This window comes from Camarhynchus parvulus, chromosome Z (genome assembly GCF_901933205.1).
Source record: "Camarhynchus parvulus chromosome Z, STF_HiC, whole genome shotgun sequence".
In the NCBI taxonomy this organism is placed as follows: Eukaryota; Metazoa; Chordata; class Aves; order Passeriformes; family Thraupidae; genus Camarhynchus; species Camarhynchus parvulus.
Window position 1 is genome coordinate 31006849 of NC_044601.1, and position 16535 is coordinate 31023383.

The following is a 16535-nucleotide window of genomic DNA, read 5'->3' on the forward strand; positions in this document are numbered from 1 at the left end:
CCACCACTGGACAAGGAACAGAGCTGCTTCAAGGGTTATCCTTTTAAGGGTGCTTTGACCAGTTCGGAAAAAAAAAGCACAGTTTCCTCATCACTCTCGGGACCTCTTGTCCCCCCCATACTTGTCTACCCCCTGGGGCCGGGGGGTCTCCAAAACTGAACTCTCTCAGTTCTGAGCCATCGCCTCCCCCCTGCATGCAGCCTCTGTGTCGCGAGGAAGCACGGTTCTGTCCATGGCTGTACTAAAAAGAGTCCAGCAACCAACTACTCCATCATCTCTTTCCGGCCTCTTCTTTACTCTCCTAGCCTCACTCACTGCTCCGACTGTCATTCACTTGCTCATTTCTTCTTTATCATCCACTCCATCTCCCCTCCGGGAAAGGTCCAAATGCTCTGTGAGGTCTTCATCATCCAGAAAGGGGTTAACAAACTTCTGCACTCAGCCAGGCTCCTTCCTTGCTGCACTCCCCCCTTCCCCCTCCTTCTTCACAGGCTGATATCACTTCAAGGCCACAGGCCTGTACCAGCTTTCCCTCTCTCGTCTTCTGGCTGGGGGGGCTGCCCAAATCTTCTCGGGGCCTCTCTCCCTCTGTCTCTCCTGGGGGGGGCTGCCCAGTGCCTCCTGGTGCCCCCACCACCCTTCCATCCTGAGGGGTCAGGCCTACCTCTGCCGGGCTGCAGGTTTCCCCTCCCCCGCCCAGCTCGAAGCCTGGCAGGGGAGGCCTTGCCTCTTTGCTGGCCGGAAATCAAAAAAGAGAGCCCAAGGGAGTGCTCTGCTTCTAACCCCTGTGTTCTCAGAGGCACATCCACCCTCAGTGGCCAAGCCTGGTGTCAATTTAAAATCTGAACACCTATTGGCCTCTGGCCACTCCATTCCCAGAAAACGTGCTTCCTGTAAACCCACGACAATTGGGTCACTAGCAGATGCCTTAGCAAATCAGTTAACTGTATTTAGATGGTTACATGGGCTACATACTTGCCACAAGTAATTAGATTGTCTGTTCACCACAGGACCAAGAACTATTAGGAACCGGAGACAACTCAGAGTCACCACAGTGCCAGTCTGTGTCTTGAGGACAGGATACATTGCTCTGGATGACTTGGAATTTAAAATTCTACTTACATCAAATGCATGTTGCTCTCAAACATGATTAATAAGTGCAGCAGGTTTAATCCCAATGCCACTGCTAAAACTGCTTGCAAAGCAGTGCCCAAAAGTGTTGAACTTCCCTGCTAATAGTCAAGAAGTTAAGACAGGCTAATTTGATTTGTAAGCATGTTTAGTTCAGACTTTCAGTGATTAAGCAAGCATGTACCTGATATAAGTGGTAGCTCATCAATTTCCAGCAGGGTATGCAATGCAAATAATTGAAATTCAATGTTTGGAAAATCAGAGGTTGTTTCCAGTCTAGCCTTACTGAATTCTTGAAGTCATCCAACATTTCCAGCTTTGAAAGAGTTATTTTCTCTCTGAAATTCAATCCATAGAAAGAATGGCCCCAAGTCAGTCTGAAGATCACTACAGTCTTTCTGATTACAAACAGGCTTTGTTGTTCTGCCAGCTCAATTCTGCCCCAAGAAAGTAGGGGCTGTGCAGAACCCCAAACCATGGGCTTTGGCCTTTTTCCCAGTCAATGAACAGTTGGCACTCCAAGCAGAAACTTGGAGAATTTCAGAATAGCAGCAAGTGAGTTGTTCCACTGAATTAAAATAATTTAATGGAAGAAGTTGAAACCTGTTAACAGCTTATTTCTTCTCATGCAACTCACCAAGCTTATCACATCAAGTAGATATTTTAGACCCACTCAACATTGGACATAATCCAATTTTTAAAACATAGTCTTCCTTTAAGGGTGTGAGGGCAGGTGAGTTTTGTTGTGGAGTACTGGTAACTTGTCCATGAGCCCACCTGAAATTTTGTCCCTTTTCCACCTGAGTGCATTTTTCCCATTTTCCCATTTTTCACACTGCCATCCTCAGGAATTTTCAGTGATTAATTTCTGAATGCAGTAGTCACTTTGCAGGGGCTTCTTGAAAATAAAACGAGCAAGTCTCTATTCTACTAGAGCAATTTTGATGCCTTTGTTTCTTTACAACCTCCCACACAGTCATCATTTTTTAAAGTTTTCCTCATCTCTGGGAGAACTGACCTAGCCTGTACACCAGCTGGCATTGCCTCATCACCAGAAATAGCCTGAAACACCAGATTTGGAGCTGCTTAACACCTCCTTCTCAGAGCTTTTGAGAAATGGATTTAACAGGTCATTTTTTCACCACTGTGTTTTAGACTCAGACCAAGAGCCCCCAGTGCTTATTCAAGTTTTTGTTTGCCTTTGATCTGGAATGTGCCACAGTGATGTGGAGAAGAGGAAGAAAACCAGAAAGCAATAGACCCTGAAAAACAGATGGAGGTTGCAATTCAGACTAGGACAGATAAGCAAGTTCTGGCAGTGATCTGGGTAAGCTGCATTGCATTTATAGCTCTAAATCACTTCATTTTCACGTGTATGCTGGGCTTAGATGCACTGGGAATGTGTCAGATACAGTTATCAAGCTTAAGGCTATAGGATTCTTCTCCTTTGTGATATGCTTTTGCCTGAAACCCTTTTCTCCATTGCATTTGAGAATTGTACATCCAGGAGTGTATGTAGGTGTGATTTTAGCACCACAAAATCTGAGCCTTCACTTGAACTGTGCATTTTGGGATTCATAATTGGCAAACCGCTTTTATCGACCAACATACTTCTTCTATGCAGAGATGAATGGAAGAAAAGGTTTGCCAGGGCAGCCCCGAGGAAGGTACAATTGTATCCAGTCTGTCAGTGTCTGTTTTCTCTCTCACAATAGCTTTAAGCTTCCTATCTTTTAGTTTAGCTTAAAAGTGCCTCAGCCTTTCTAGAAAAATCACTAGAGAACAGGCTAGCTGCATCTGTCTCTGGATGTGTTGAGTACAGGCTACCTCACATTAAGTTCTTTCTTGGCAGCAGTGAGTTAAAAGGTCACTTTTCAGTGCCTAATATTTTGCAAAGCATACCCTGCCCATGTAACAAAGGGAACAGACCCAAGGCAGTCTCTGGGGATGCAGCTCCATGTGTTGTAACAGTGAAGGATGCAAGGCCCAGATCCTCATCATGAGCAGTTTAAATCTAGTTTGAAAGGTATTCCCAACTCTAAGGTGCACAGAAATAATGACAAAGATGACACAGACAAGTGTTTTACGTATTGCAATAGGTTTCTGTAAGCTGAGGGCTAGCTAGCAAAGGAAACCTCTCCAAGGAATCAGCACTCTAAAGGTGAGGGAGCTCTCCATCCAGGCTCAGACTGAAACTGGATAGCTATCTTCCTTAGGTGATACCTGAGGTCAAATATGACACCCAGCCTAAGCAACATTTTCTTTGCATATGTCAGTGCATACATGCATACAGTAAGCCCATGCTGTGTCACTCTGATGTCCTCTGATGGTCCTGTGAATATTTGCCATACATTGAGTACAATTTTCAGTAATTCCATGTTAGCCATTTTCAGTATTAATATGGTGAAATGAACACAAAACTAGGCCCATGGTCTTTCCTGATGGTTCTGTACATTCCTGCTCAGAAAAACTACTAGGCGAAGACAAGCTTCAGGTGAGCTACTGCACTCTTTTTTGGCTTATACTAGTTTGTTCACTTTCTTTTCTTTGTTTACATAGCTCATGTTCTGATAGCATCAGCCTGACCTTCCCTCTCCCCTAGGAAACAGAAAGCACACAATATAGGTCAGTCAGGTGCAGACTATAGAGATTTCAGACAAAGGCCAGTGGTGGCAGCAGGCACAGTTTGACAGGCTGTAGGAAGCCCTGGCGGAGCTGAACCTTAGCTTTGCAGTACTGAAATGAAGAACTGGCAGCATTCACTCTCCTACATGTTCTTGGCAAGCAAGATTCTTTGTTAATAGAGCACCAGTAGCATACCACCCTTACAAAGGCATTTTGAAGAGTTCTTCCTGATCCACTGATACCACCTTCTGTTTTGTCTGTTGAAACATAGTTAATATATTAAGATATCACTTCTGTTTAGAAAAGAGTTTTCCAGATACCACGCACAGCCCTCCTGATGTGTTGATGGAATGGAATCCAAACCCTGCACTACACAACTACTTTGCTGAAAGGAATGCAACAGAATGACACTTTTCTCTGCCAAGCTCTAGGCTCTGAGTCACTTAAGCTAGGTAGAGCCTTAATAGTCTCTCTTTCCATGACTCAGTGTAACTGTCATGATTTAAGACCTAAGCAGAAAGTAGCCAGCCAATTACTTGCCCGGTGTGTAATTTACTGCAAATCCTGCCCTTTAGTCAAGAAGGTTTCAGGGAAGTTTTTTAATAAAGTGTCACTGCTCTGCATGTAGCTGTTCTGGGAAGACATTTCCATTCTCAATCAAATTTAGAAGCCTACTTGAGCTGAAGACAACTATGCTTAGAGTCGCCTAAATAGCATACACTTAGTGAGGAGTATAAGAAACATTAGTTAATCCCATAATTTTACCTTCCTTCTACTTCTCTTCAAACTATTTGGACAGAAATGAATATAAAAATTATGACATCAGTGCTAGCTCACAAAAAGAAACACTAAACACCCCCACTGAACTGATTTAAGGAGGGCTGAGCAGCCCTCATGTATCTGAAAGCTGGACTCAGATGTCATTTTGGGGAATACTGGAACAATTTGACCCAAACTAAAGAGGTATTTCTTCAGAATGGATTCTTCATCTATGCTCTAAAAATCAACTTCGTAAAAGACACTACAGCACTTGTGTAACAACATGCAATACAAGATTACTGAACCTTAACTAGGTGTGAAAGATTAAAGGAAGCAGTGCTTCCAGGAGTTCAGGGGAGCAAGTAGCACACCTCTGCTGCCCTTAGATCTTGTCCTTGATCTCTGATTATACGAAGCCAGATGCAACTTGGCTGGCTCATTGATAAATATGCATAAACCAAAGTAATGCAGAAACCTTTCTGTGTGCCAGGAGCCCTAGCCAGATTGCTCATGGATGATGAGATGGAGCAATTTTTTTCAGTTCAATGGGGAACACAAGAGAGGCCTTTCTTCACAAATAATTAAAGGATTATCTAACTAGGAACTGTCAGAAGCCAGAGTGTAAGCAGCCAACATGATGATTTTACTTATTCATCTTTTAGTACGTCATTCTGTTTGTTGGATGAATTAGAAACTAGTGAATTTAGTACAGGGCTCATAAAATATTTTCATTGACATAAAAACATTGTCTCTCCCTGGGGAAACCAGTGTTATAGCTTTGCAGGACACCTCCTGCTCAGCTCTGAAGCTTTTACAGACAACAGCCCTCATTAATTTAGACAAGGGGATTTGTTTAATGTTAGCTATGCAGTATGATAAATGGCTCACTGCTGCTTTGCCAATGATTTCTGAGGCAGGAGTCCTCCTTTGTCAGCACATCACAGAAGGGGCTGAATTTAAACATTCCAAAAACCACACCAAAGAAATTCTCTGGTCAGAGCAATTAGTTTTCCTAATGCAAAAGGGGTGCCTCCTAAAATTTAGTGCAACACATTGCTAAAATTGTGGTTTTTTAAAATTTATCACTGTATAGCATCAATTCTTTAGCATTTGCACAACCAGCCAGTTTAGGCAGCTTTATGTGTTATGCTAAGAGATTTGCAGTAGATGTTCTCTATTTCCCTGTACAGGCCATGTCCCTACAGCCAACTCTATTTCCTGCATTAGTCCCCCTAACTATTTTCCTTCTTCTCACACTGCCAGACCCCTAACAAATGTTACCCCCTTGGTTCTTTGAAGAACCTACAAAGGTGCCGTAGAACATAGGGGAGCCTGAGCTCTGCTTGTTTATAAGGACTACTATCACATTATCTTTTCTAAAATCCTTGGCAAGGGGGTGCAGGAATGTGCCCCCTGTTGACAGAGTGACAAAACTATTCTTTGTCTCCTTAAAAAGGAAAAAAGCCCAGAAGTTTCTCTCCGCAATTAGATAAAAAAACACCTCATAGGACCTTGGGGACTTCACCTCAAACTTAAGGATAGCTAATTGGAGAGGAGCCAAAAAGGCCCGCCTGAGCAATTCACTAGAAAAAGAAGAGAACAAAGAAACAAATTGCTTTTGTGGGGTGTTTTACCAGGAGCAAGAACCTCTTGCACCTGGCTCGGGTTTCTCTGTAAAGAGTTTTGTTATTTTGCCTTTTATTAAAACTTCTCTGTTTCCAACACTACCACAGAAGCCATCCTGCTGATTTTATGCCTTCTAAGGTAGCTGAGCTATCTTGGGTGTGATATAGATCTCCAAGAGCTTATAAGACCTGGCTCAAGGAGACCATATATCAAGAGGGACCAGCAAGGAAGCAGTTTCTGGAAAAAAGAGTAGTTCTCATTCCGTGCAACTCTTCCAGAAACCTACAGCTAGATCAGTGTAATGCACAACTCTTATTAACTACTTTCAGAAGTAAGCTGCTTTTCTGTTTTATGTATTACCTTCTGTTGTGAAGTGTCCTTTGTCATGTCTCACTTTTCAGAAGAAAATCCCCTTGCTTTTCATTGAACAAGCTAAATATGCCCCAACAAGGTGCCTCATTATGTAGGAAGGAATATTTCTGCATTTCATTCAGGTGTATTATCTTCTTGTGACTGCACTGTACCACATTACTGCTGCTGTAAGTCTAATATTGAAGCCCCACAGAACAGACAACAACTCCAAAAAGCATAATAGTTATTGGTCTGCCAGTACTGTGGTTCTCCACAAAAGTCTGGGCATTTTGCTCATATGGGCACAGAACTTTTCTTCAGTATGTTTTCCAGTATATTTCACCATCTTTATACGTTCAGCCTTGCCTCTCCTGCACCCATGGGAATCTCTAAGTACTCGAGTGCAACCAATCCATTCAGGAGTCAGCTTTTAGACAGAAGAAACTTGAATAGTTTTGGTTGACTGAATTTGAGAAATTAATTACAACTATTTTCCATATAAAATGTAAGCATTGGGATACTACACTGGCATGAACAACAGGCCTTTTGTACAGGCCTTTGATTGTAAGGAGAGCAGAGCTCAGATAATGACACAGAATAGATAATTGACAACAAAACTCCAGCAAGTCCCTCTGGTAGCTGAAGCCCTAGAATCATGAAAAGTCATCTTTCAATAAACTACTTGCTATCTATTTAATCAAAGTTATTCTATATATCAAAGTTTTATCACAACATGTATCTCCATCAAGTATTCCAAAGCTGTCACATATACTTATGGAGACATCGTTTTAAATAGAAGTATAGATGTTTTTATTTTACCAGTTTACAGGTGATTATAGTGCTGACATATTCCCATATTTTTCAGTGAAATGTCAAAATAGTTTTTACTATAACAATAATTATACAGCTATTACTGCATGAGCTGCAACAAATGTTCAAGCTGATATTCGCTGAATACTCTCCTGTTGTAGTCACTGAAGATGGCACTGCATACTTGAAATTATGTTTTCTAAGTGAATTATTCAAACTTATAGGACTGAAGCACTGTCCAGTAGCACAAAACACTTTGACAAACACAGGGGGGTATTACTTAGATCCAGTCAACAGTAAAGGAAATGCTACTTGGAGCTAAGCCCTGTAAGTTCTTGCCTAAGTTTTGGTGGGACTGGAGCCAGAACCTACTTTCCCTTTGGATGGAAAGGATTATACTGGATGAAGAAGAGACAGACAACCTCCCTCCTTTTAAGTTGCAGCACTCCCTGACAACTCCCTGAAGACTGTGCTGTGCCACAGGGCTGAATGACATGGAGGCTCAGGAGAATTTCTGGTTCAGATCCTGTGATAATGGCACAGTCAGAGGCTCCTCCTGGCCAGTGCTTTGTGAGGGGCAGCTTCCTCATGTGAAGGCAAGCATGCAGCCCCACCTGGGAAAGATTGTCCCCTTCTTGATGAATGTGCACACACACTCAAATGCACCCATGCATACTTGTGGTCGCACACATGGGGATCATGTGTTCACTGCTGTTACACTGCAGCCAAAGACCTGGATGTCTAGGAGAATTTTAACTTAACCATCTCTTAAACAACTGTTCTTTTTCTTGTTTACTCTTCGCCTCTGAATCACGAGAGTAAGTCCCCATGCCATCCAACCAGATACCTTTTCATTTAGATTTCAGATTTGCCTGCTTCTAACTTTTTACTCCCAGTGCACACAATCCTATTGTGTAAATAATTCAAAGCTTCCAAGCAAAACTGGGACATGTGGGTATGAAGACCTGTGGTTAGACTGGTAATCTGGAAGTCTGAACAATTTCAAAAGTTCAAAGAAAAAAGCATTGAAAATATCTTCTATTCCCAAGCTGGATGACATGCTGAAGGAATCATTTCTGCTAATAATGACAGCAGTTTTGTAGCTCCATACAGAGCAAATGAAGTTCTGCTAGTACGTTCACTATCAGCTATGGGGTTAAGTATACAGTATTACTGTATACTTCAGTATTCAGGCTTTGCATTGTCAAATTGAGTTTCAGGAAGCAGAAGTTAAGCAACTAAAATACAATGAGAGCCTTAAATTAAAAAACAAAGGAGCCCAGAGCAGTTGCAGCTTCCACTATTTATTTTTTAAATCGTTGCTACTCAAAAATCTGTAACAAAATATCAGTATATCTAGCAGTCTGTTTCAAGGAAAGCAGGAAGCCTTGCATTTCATAAAATTGATATGCAAAGAAAACCTATTGAGAAAAAAATTAAAAGGTAACTTATCCTGAATTCTTCCATTCTGCCCCTTAAAATAGCCTCCAGGCAGCATTTAGAGGACAATTTTGGAAAAAAATACCAACTCAATACAAGTAACTTCATGTTTACCCAGTACCTGACTGGTTTCCTTTATTATTATTTCCTTGACCAGTTTTCCTGTTATTAGCTATTGACCTTATAATCTTTCTCATTAATAGCATCAAGTCATTTATTTCCTACTTTACAATATCATAAGGTTGCCTCCAGTCACAAAAAGTATATTTTCTACTCAAGCAGGTTTTCAGAAAAGCACAGACTGCAAGAGATAATGTTTGCGCTGCAAATCAAGAGCAAAGTTTTGCTCCTAAATCTGCAATTGGTTTGCTATGATGTCTTGGACAAGTTGCACCTTTCCCTGCATGTCTATTTTCCTTTAATCACTACGTTCACTTAGATGACTCTCATTTTGCCCAGACCCTACAAGCCAGTTTGTGTTCATAAGAGAAGGAGTACTCCCAGCAAGCCAAAATAATCCTCAGGAAAAACACAGTGAAGAGTTGCTAGTGCATTTTCCATGTAGCTTGCAATTCTGACCTTTTAACACTTTGCTCAGGAACATGGCAAATAAATCCATGGGATGTGTCATTTGTAATGCTCTGGGCAAGAAGAAATGCAAACTACTCCCCTCAGAGGTCATTTCCTTCCTTTCCAGTTCAGACATTTTTCACTATCCCCACTACTAAATGCAAAATTGAGTTAGTTATTGTATAGACATTTGGTTTAAAGACTGCATTCCTGGAGATGTTAAAATCCATTAGACAGTGTAAAGTATTGTAGACCAGCCTTAGGGGATTGAGGGTCAATTTATCTCCTCTCTGGCACTGAAGAAAACAGGGTAGTGAAGAAAAACAGGAGTGACAGCTTGTTTTCCTTTGCTCCACTTCGCCAATCAGCCAATCCAGGCTTGGCAGAAAAGGGACAGCTCTGAAGAATCGGTGCCCATCAGGAAAAGGCAGGATACAGAGAGACATTCATTAGCCCCTAACCAGACAGGGACACAGCTTTGCTCACTGCATCCAAGACATAACCCAGTGACACTGGGTTAACCTGGCACACAGCAAATCCGTGGATGTGAAGCCCCAGAAGACAGCAGGATTATGTTCCAGCTCCACCAAACAGGATTATGCTCAAGTGCCATCATGACCTTAGTGACCAAGCCAGAAAAACATGCAGAGATTGATTTGTTTCATGGGTGGGCAGCTTTGTACCCTCCAACAAGAAAAGTGAGGTTTGGACTACCACTATTATGCTAAGATGGCCTTCAGCTCACACAGCATCCAGTTTTTGAGGAAAAGCAGGAGTAAAGATTTCTGTAAGTAGCTCTGGCAGACAGACTGGTCCTCAGGTGCATAACCAAGACAACAAAGCAGTTACTGAGCCACTTAAACTCGAACCCAAGTTCAGCTTACAAACAAGAATATGCCAATGCAAATAAAGTGTGTAAAGTGGAGGACGCTAGCTCAGAAGACTGAACAAGACTGGTTTTCCCCCAGCCCTGACAGACTTGTGAATTCCCCAAACTGTTGGCATTAAACAAAGCATCGCCAGCTGGTCCAGGGAGGGGATTGCCCCACTCTGCTGTGTACTGGGGTGGCCTCACCTTGAGTTCTAGGGGCAGTTTTGGGTTATACCATATAGGAATGACATTAAGCTCTTAGAGAGTATCTGAAGGAGGGCAACAAAGGTGGTGAAGGGCCCAAAGGGGAAGCTGTATGAAGAGAGCTGAGGTCACTTGTTCTGTTCAGCCTGGAGGAGACTGAGGGGAGACCCCATTTCAGACTACAACTTCCTTTTGAGGGGAATAGGAGGGACAGACACATATTTCTTCTCTATGACAGAACCTATGGGAAGTTGTGTCCAGGAAGGTTTTGGTTGGACATTATAAAAAAGTTCTTCCCCTTATGCTTGTAGTTTTAGCTTTCATATTTTTCAGATTCTGTACTGCCTTAGTTTATGACTCTGAAGTTCATATAAGGTGTTAGCAAGTTCTCTTCACAGTTTAGTTACACAAAAAAATCCTTTTCCAACCTGAGAACCAAGGACACTGCTGCAGCTTCAGGCCCAAAAAGTATAAACAACTGCAAACTGAGGAGAGCAATCTGGGATGATGGGACTTGAAACTGTAATTGGACAATTAACCCCAATATGTAAATGGACCAAAACTTATAAAAGTGTCAAAACTCCTGACCAGTCATCCATCTTGGCTCCATCTTGGGTGCAGCCATGGTCAGGCTACTGCCCAAGGTGTATCATTTAAAGGCCTTTTAATAAATACCTACTTTATTCCTTTAACACTGTCTAGCCTCTGTTCCAGGTAGCCTCTCTAGGCATCACCCCCAGAGGGTGGTTGGGTGTGGATGCAACTGTCTGGTCAGAGAGAGAGAAAGCCAGATAAACTCCGCCAGGAATTGTTCTGGGGAATTTTGAGAAGGCCAAGAGCAAGAATTACAATCTTGCAACTGGTGTTTTGAACAGTTGTTTTCTCATAAGATGTTTACCAAAGGGTGTTTCTTAACCGGCCAATTGTGTGAAGGGGTGTAAATTAAGTGACCAATCAGGTCCACCTGTATCAGAATGATGTATAAAAAGAATGGGTTTCTAATAAACTTCAATCAGCCTGCTGAAGAAAGTTAGAGTTATGCGTTGCCTTCACTCCTGTTCCTGACTCAACGATGGCACTTGGGTGCTGAAACAGGCTCCACAGGAAAGTGCTCTCAGCAGAGTTCAAGCAGCATTTGAACAATATTCTCAGGCATATGGTGGGACTCTTGGAGATGATCCTGTGCAGAGGAAGGACTTGGACTCAAGGATCCTTGAGGAGGCCTTCTAACTCAGCTTATTCTGTGATTTTGTGAGTCTGTGGGTCTGTGATCCTGATTCTCTTCTTCTCTCCTTCTGGTAGAGCTGTTTGCATTTGCAAGCTGGAAAGTCCTTTTCCCACTGCAGAATGAAATACTCTTCCCATGAGTGGGCTAGTACTGCACAATTCTGCCTCAAGAAGATTTCATATTCCTATGAGTATACTCCTCCCTCCTATTTGTGAGTTTGTGGCAGAAATATTAGCATTTCAAAGTTTACAAAGAGGAGATGTGAGGCTCAGGGCTTGTAATTGCCTCAAACCAATGTGTAAACAAGCTTGTCCTCCATACCCTTTTCAGAAATTTAACCTTTACAACACAGATAGCACAGCATTTATGCCTTTGCCCTTAGTCAGGCATGAGAAAACTACAGCCTTCCCACGCATAGGTGTAATGGAAGCCTAGCTGTGCACACATACCAAACTGAGCCTGAGGTACAGGAAGGTTTTGCTGTTTCTGGCTGTCCTGGGTTGACTATATGATGCTTTTATCCCCAGTCGTCTGTTCTGTTTATGCTGAATAGTAAGTTTTGTACCTTTAAGCATTGTTCCAGGGAGTGAATGGGGGAGAGAAGAAGCAGCAGTTTGTTTTCAGACACTGCACTCACTCCTCCACATTCCTGCTCCTGGATTGTGTTGTCTGCGGAGGGACAGACAGCGGGACAGAGCTCTCCTTTGTTTTAGTTAGTTTTAGCTAGCTGAGGCAAAGAAGTTCCTTGGACTGTGGGGTTTTCTTCCCTTTTTCTTGGACCTGTTTAAACCTGCTCTAGACTGAACACCAGCAGAGCACCAGCAGCTCCACCTGTGGCCCACCGGGCCGGGCCTGGGCCGTGGCACTTCCGGCACCGTAGGGACTGATCAGAGAGTAAGTGAGCTGAGCTGCAACCTGGGGAAGAGACTTTCTCAGTTTGTCATCTCTTTTGGAGCAGCAAGGGGTTTTATTGTTTGATATTGTTTAGGTTTTATTGTTTAATAAACAGGGTTTTTCTGCCTTTCTCCAAGGAGGTAGTTTCTCCCAAACCAGTTGGGGGAGGGGCAGATTGAATCTGCTTTCCTAGAGGAGCCCCTGTGGGGGTTGTCTCCCAGATTTGCTCTGAACCAGGACACTGACAAGTAATGCTAATGCAGGCAGAGAAAATAGCAACTTTTGTAATCCTCATACTTTTTTTCAAGAAAAGTGTACAGTTTTGCAGGTCTCTCATGAAAGAATAAAAATCCTTTTATTTGAGTTCTTTTCTTCACATCTTGTCTTTAACTAGTTGTTTGTGATCTGCCTTGCAGCTCTTCAGGTTACCTTGCAAGTGCATGGACTAGTAGAGACCAGCTCTATACGTAGTGACTATACACTGGGTACAGAGCAGAGAAAACTGGTCATAAATGCATATAAGTAGAAGTGACAGAGAAACAGGAATTTACCGAGTCAATAGATGATGCTGAGTCAAATCTCAGCCCTGGTATTCAGATGAGACTGAGCCTATTTCTCTGTATGTCCATGTATGTTTTCAAGGGAAATATCCCAGACAATGAACGTCTCAGTTTTCCAGTCCTGGCTATTCAGATAAAGACCACGGCCCTATTTCTTATGCTTAGTTCCCTGGACTGCCAAAAAATAGGGTTATTCAAGTTTTAAATCTAGCTTGATACCTGATTAGAATGGGGATTCACCTTTTAGCATACTAATAAGAAGTTCATACAGCTTTTTTTCTTTCTTAATATTGGTTAGCTGTGCCAGTTTTGGTTTAGTCTTTTTAATTGGTCAAACATACCTTAAACAAACATAAAATTATTTGACTGATACACAGGGTTTTCTCACAAAAGTTTTTTCCCTGGATTTTCACGCTATTCCTTGCAACTTTGTATTCATTTTTCCAGCATGTGCCATCTCCTAGCTGCCCTGCTTGGTGAGTTCTACTTTGCAGGACCTCCAAAACTCTTCATCATTAAGGTCTGATTTTTTCCCACAATTGCAGGACTTCTGTAGGTGCCTTTCTACCATTTGCAAGTATCCTCAAGATTAAATCGCTGCTGTAATTAGAAAAACTGGGCAGTGTAAGTTGTCCTTTTCCTTTGACTACACAGTCAATGTTCATGTGGGGTCCTATCATACTCTGACATATCCACATAGGTACCAGACAAGAAGCCAAGCAGTTCTACATCAGTGAAGATATCTAGGAACACAACTCCAGCTGATGCCAATATTTTTTAAGGCACTGACTGAGTAAATTGAACTACATCTATTGTTACAGTGCTGTTTTGAAATTAACAATAGCTTGCGAAAGGAATCAGGAGTTCTCTTCCATACATGTCTCTCAAGCCCAGGTATGTGCTTCAGGAACCAATGCAGTGGTTTCCAGGTGAGCTGTGAATATAAAGTAGTGGCAATCAGACCACCACTCTAAAAGTGCAGTCTCTGACATGGTCTTGTGTTACACCAAAAGGAAGAGGCTGGTGCATATAAAGAAATTCCAGCACTCTTCATCGAGGATTTAAAGGCTTCTCAAATAGAGATGCCATGCCAGGATCAGGCTCATTTCATCATCAGAATTTGTGGAAACACATTGTGGAAAGTGGCTGTTTTCTCTAGTTCCTTCACATGAAAGAGCCTAAATTTCTGTAAGTGCCTGTGGAAGATATTAATTTTTTTGTGTTTCTTATTAACTTTTCACTGAGCAATTTACCCCTGCTCTGTCTCATTAGTTCCTGAGACAGAGCAGCCAAGAAGATTGCTGTTTCATATGTTTCTTTTTTCTTTACAGCACAGAATTGAGAAGCTGTTTGAGGGGACCCAGTGAGATCTGAATTAAGTAGCCATCTCAGAGGAACAGGGTCAATAGTATACAGTAAACCAGTGAGGTATAGCCAGCCAAGTTTCACTGGAAACTAAGTTCAAACTCCACTGATGTAAACTACCTTCACCCAGAAGCTGTATGAATTCACACACACATACACACACACACACACACACACACACACACACATGCACACACACGCAGAGAGAGAGAGAGGATTTCTTAGCATCAGGTGCCTATAAGATTACCTAGTGCCTTCCTACAGACCTTTCTGCAGAGCACAGATTCTAGACAGGATCTGGTCAGGACTATAAATGGCATACACCTCAAACCTGCTGTTTTTCACTAGTTAATGTCACTGGTTTACTTAAATACATGTTATATAGACCTCTGCTTGTAACACTGTTCAAGTACTGCTCTGATTACTGCAAAACAGGTAATTGGCAATCATAGGGCACGTGGCTCAGTACTTCCATATTCAAATTACTGATAGAATAAGATCATGTTTGTCTACTTCATTCATCATTAATACCAGTAATGTTTTGGTGCCTTAGACACAAAAGCACATAAAAAGTCTGTAAAAAGCATTAGGTAACTCCCTCATGACATCTTACCTCTTGCCAGCTCATCTGCACTCATGATGTGATGAGAATCACAGGAAACCATCCTACTATTAAATGGATAGAGTTAATGTCCCAGCCCGGAGGCCTGCCTCACCACAAGCACTGTGTAAGTGGCAGTCATATATTTTGGTCATAAGTGTGAAGGGCTTTGGGAATGAAGAAATCTTGTCCTGTGTCATACAGTTCATTTTAGTTTTGAAACAAGACAATCAGCTGCACTGACCTTGCAGGAGGAAGGAGGCAGCTCTGAGAGGTCTCAAGAACATTTCCATGGTGCAGGTAAGCTGGGAAAGGAGAAGAGACTATGAGTAGTAATGAAGGAGCAATGGAGTTCCAGAGAAGCATCTTCCCAGAGAAGCATCTTGTCTATACCAGCATGGTAAACAGACACAGACATAGGGAAAGCTGAAGGTAAGGAAAATGATGCCTTCCCTTCATCCGTCTATCAAAACAATACACATTGCCAGCTTAAGTGTGACACAGGACCTGGCAGAGTGGAGTGGTGGGGTTCTGTCTACAAACAGCACGACTTCTTAAATCTATTTCCAAATTACTAAAACAGTCACTTTCCAGAAAGTGAAAACAATCACTCTGAACAAATTATTGAGTTATCTTAGTTTGGTAAGAAAATGGTTTAGAGAGTCCATGTACACAAGGGTTTTGCTCTGTTACAGCTAAGTGAGTTTATGGTTCAGCTAGTCCAGTTTCAGCACGTCAACAAGGATTTGGTAGTTAGATGCAGGGAACTCTACTAACTTCACTGAAAATATTTCTGTGTTAATTACCTTTCCAAGTCTAGATACCTACAATTCTCTGAAAGGAACATCTCAGTTACTGGCTTCCTGGCTTTTAGAAGTTGTTTTAGGGAATGGACTGACATTTTTATGCTATTCCTGATCAAGAGTTGATGAGTTTCTGCTCAGGGAGCAGAAAAAGTAGGTAGCTCTAAGCCTGCATGATAGAATTACCAAGGATAGAATATGACAATTACAGTAGTGCCCTTTTTTAGCATTGATTTTACTCAAGACATTGTAAATTCCCTAATTACATCAACAGAATGTGTGAGTAGAGATGATGATAAAGCTAGAGTCTACAAGAAAAGACATGGCCTTTTTGATACACCTTCTAAAATGTTCTCAGGCTTGGGCTCAGGAGTTGCCCAGTTCTACTGTGATAAGAACAAAACTTGCCAATATTTTGATTAAGCAAGGTGTTAATGAAAGAAAATAGGTACAAAGTATTAATACTGCACTGGAGAGCTATCAGACATTTAACAATAAAGGGACTGAGTTAATAGCAGTCTGGCTTTTAGATTCTGGAAAAAGCAACACAAGATGAAGTTGCACAGGAAAATGCAAGCAGACTGTATGTCCTTGGTGCACTCATACCAAAGTTACACCATCCATCTGTGAGAAACTCCATCACTGTGCTTCAGTACACTATTTTTAGTATTTGAAAGCTGACTTCATATCAGATGCC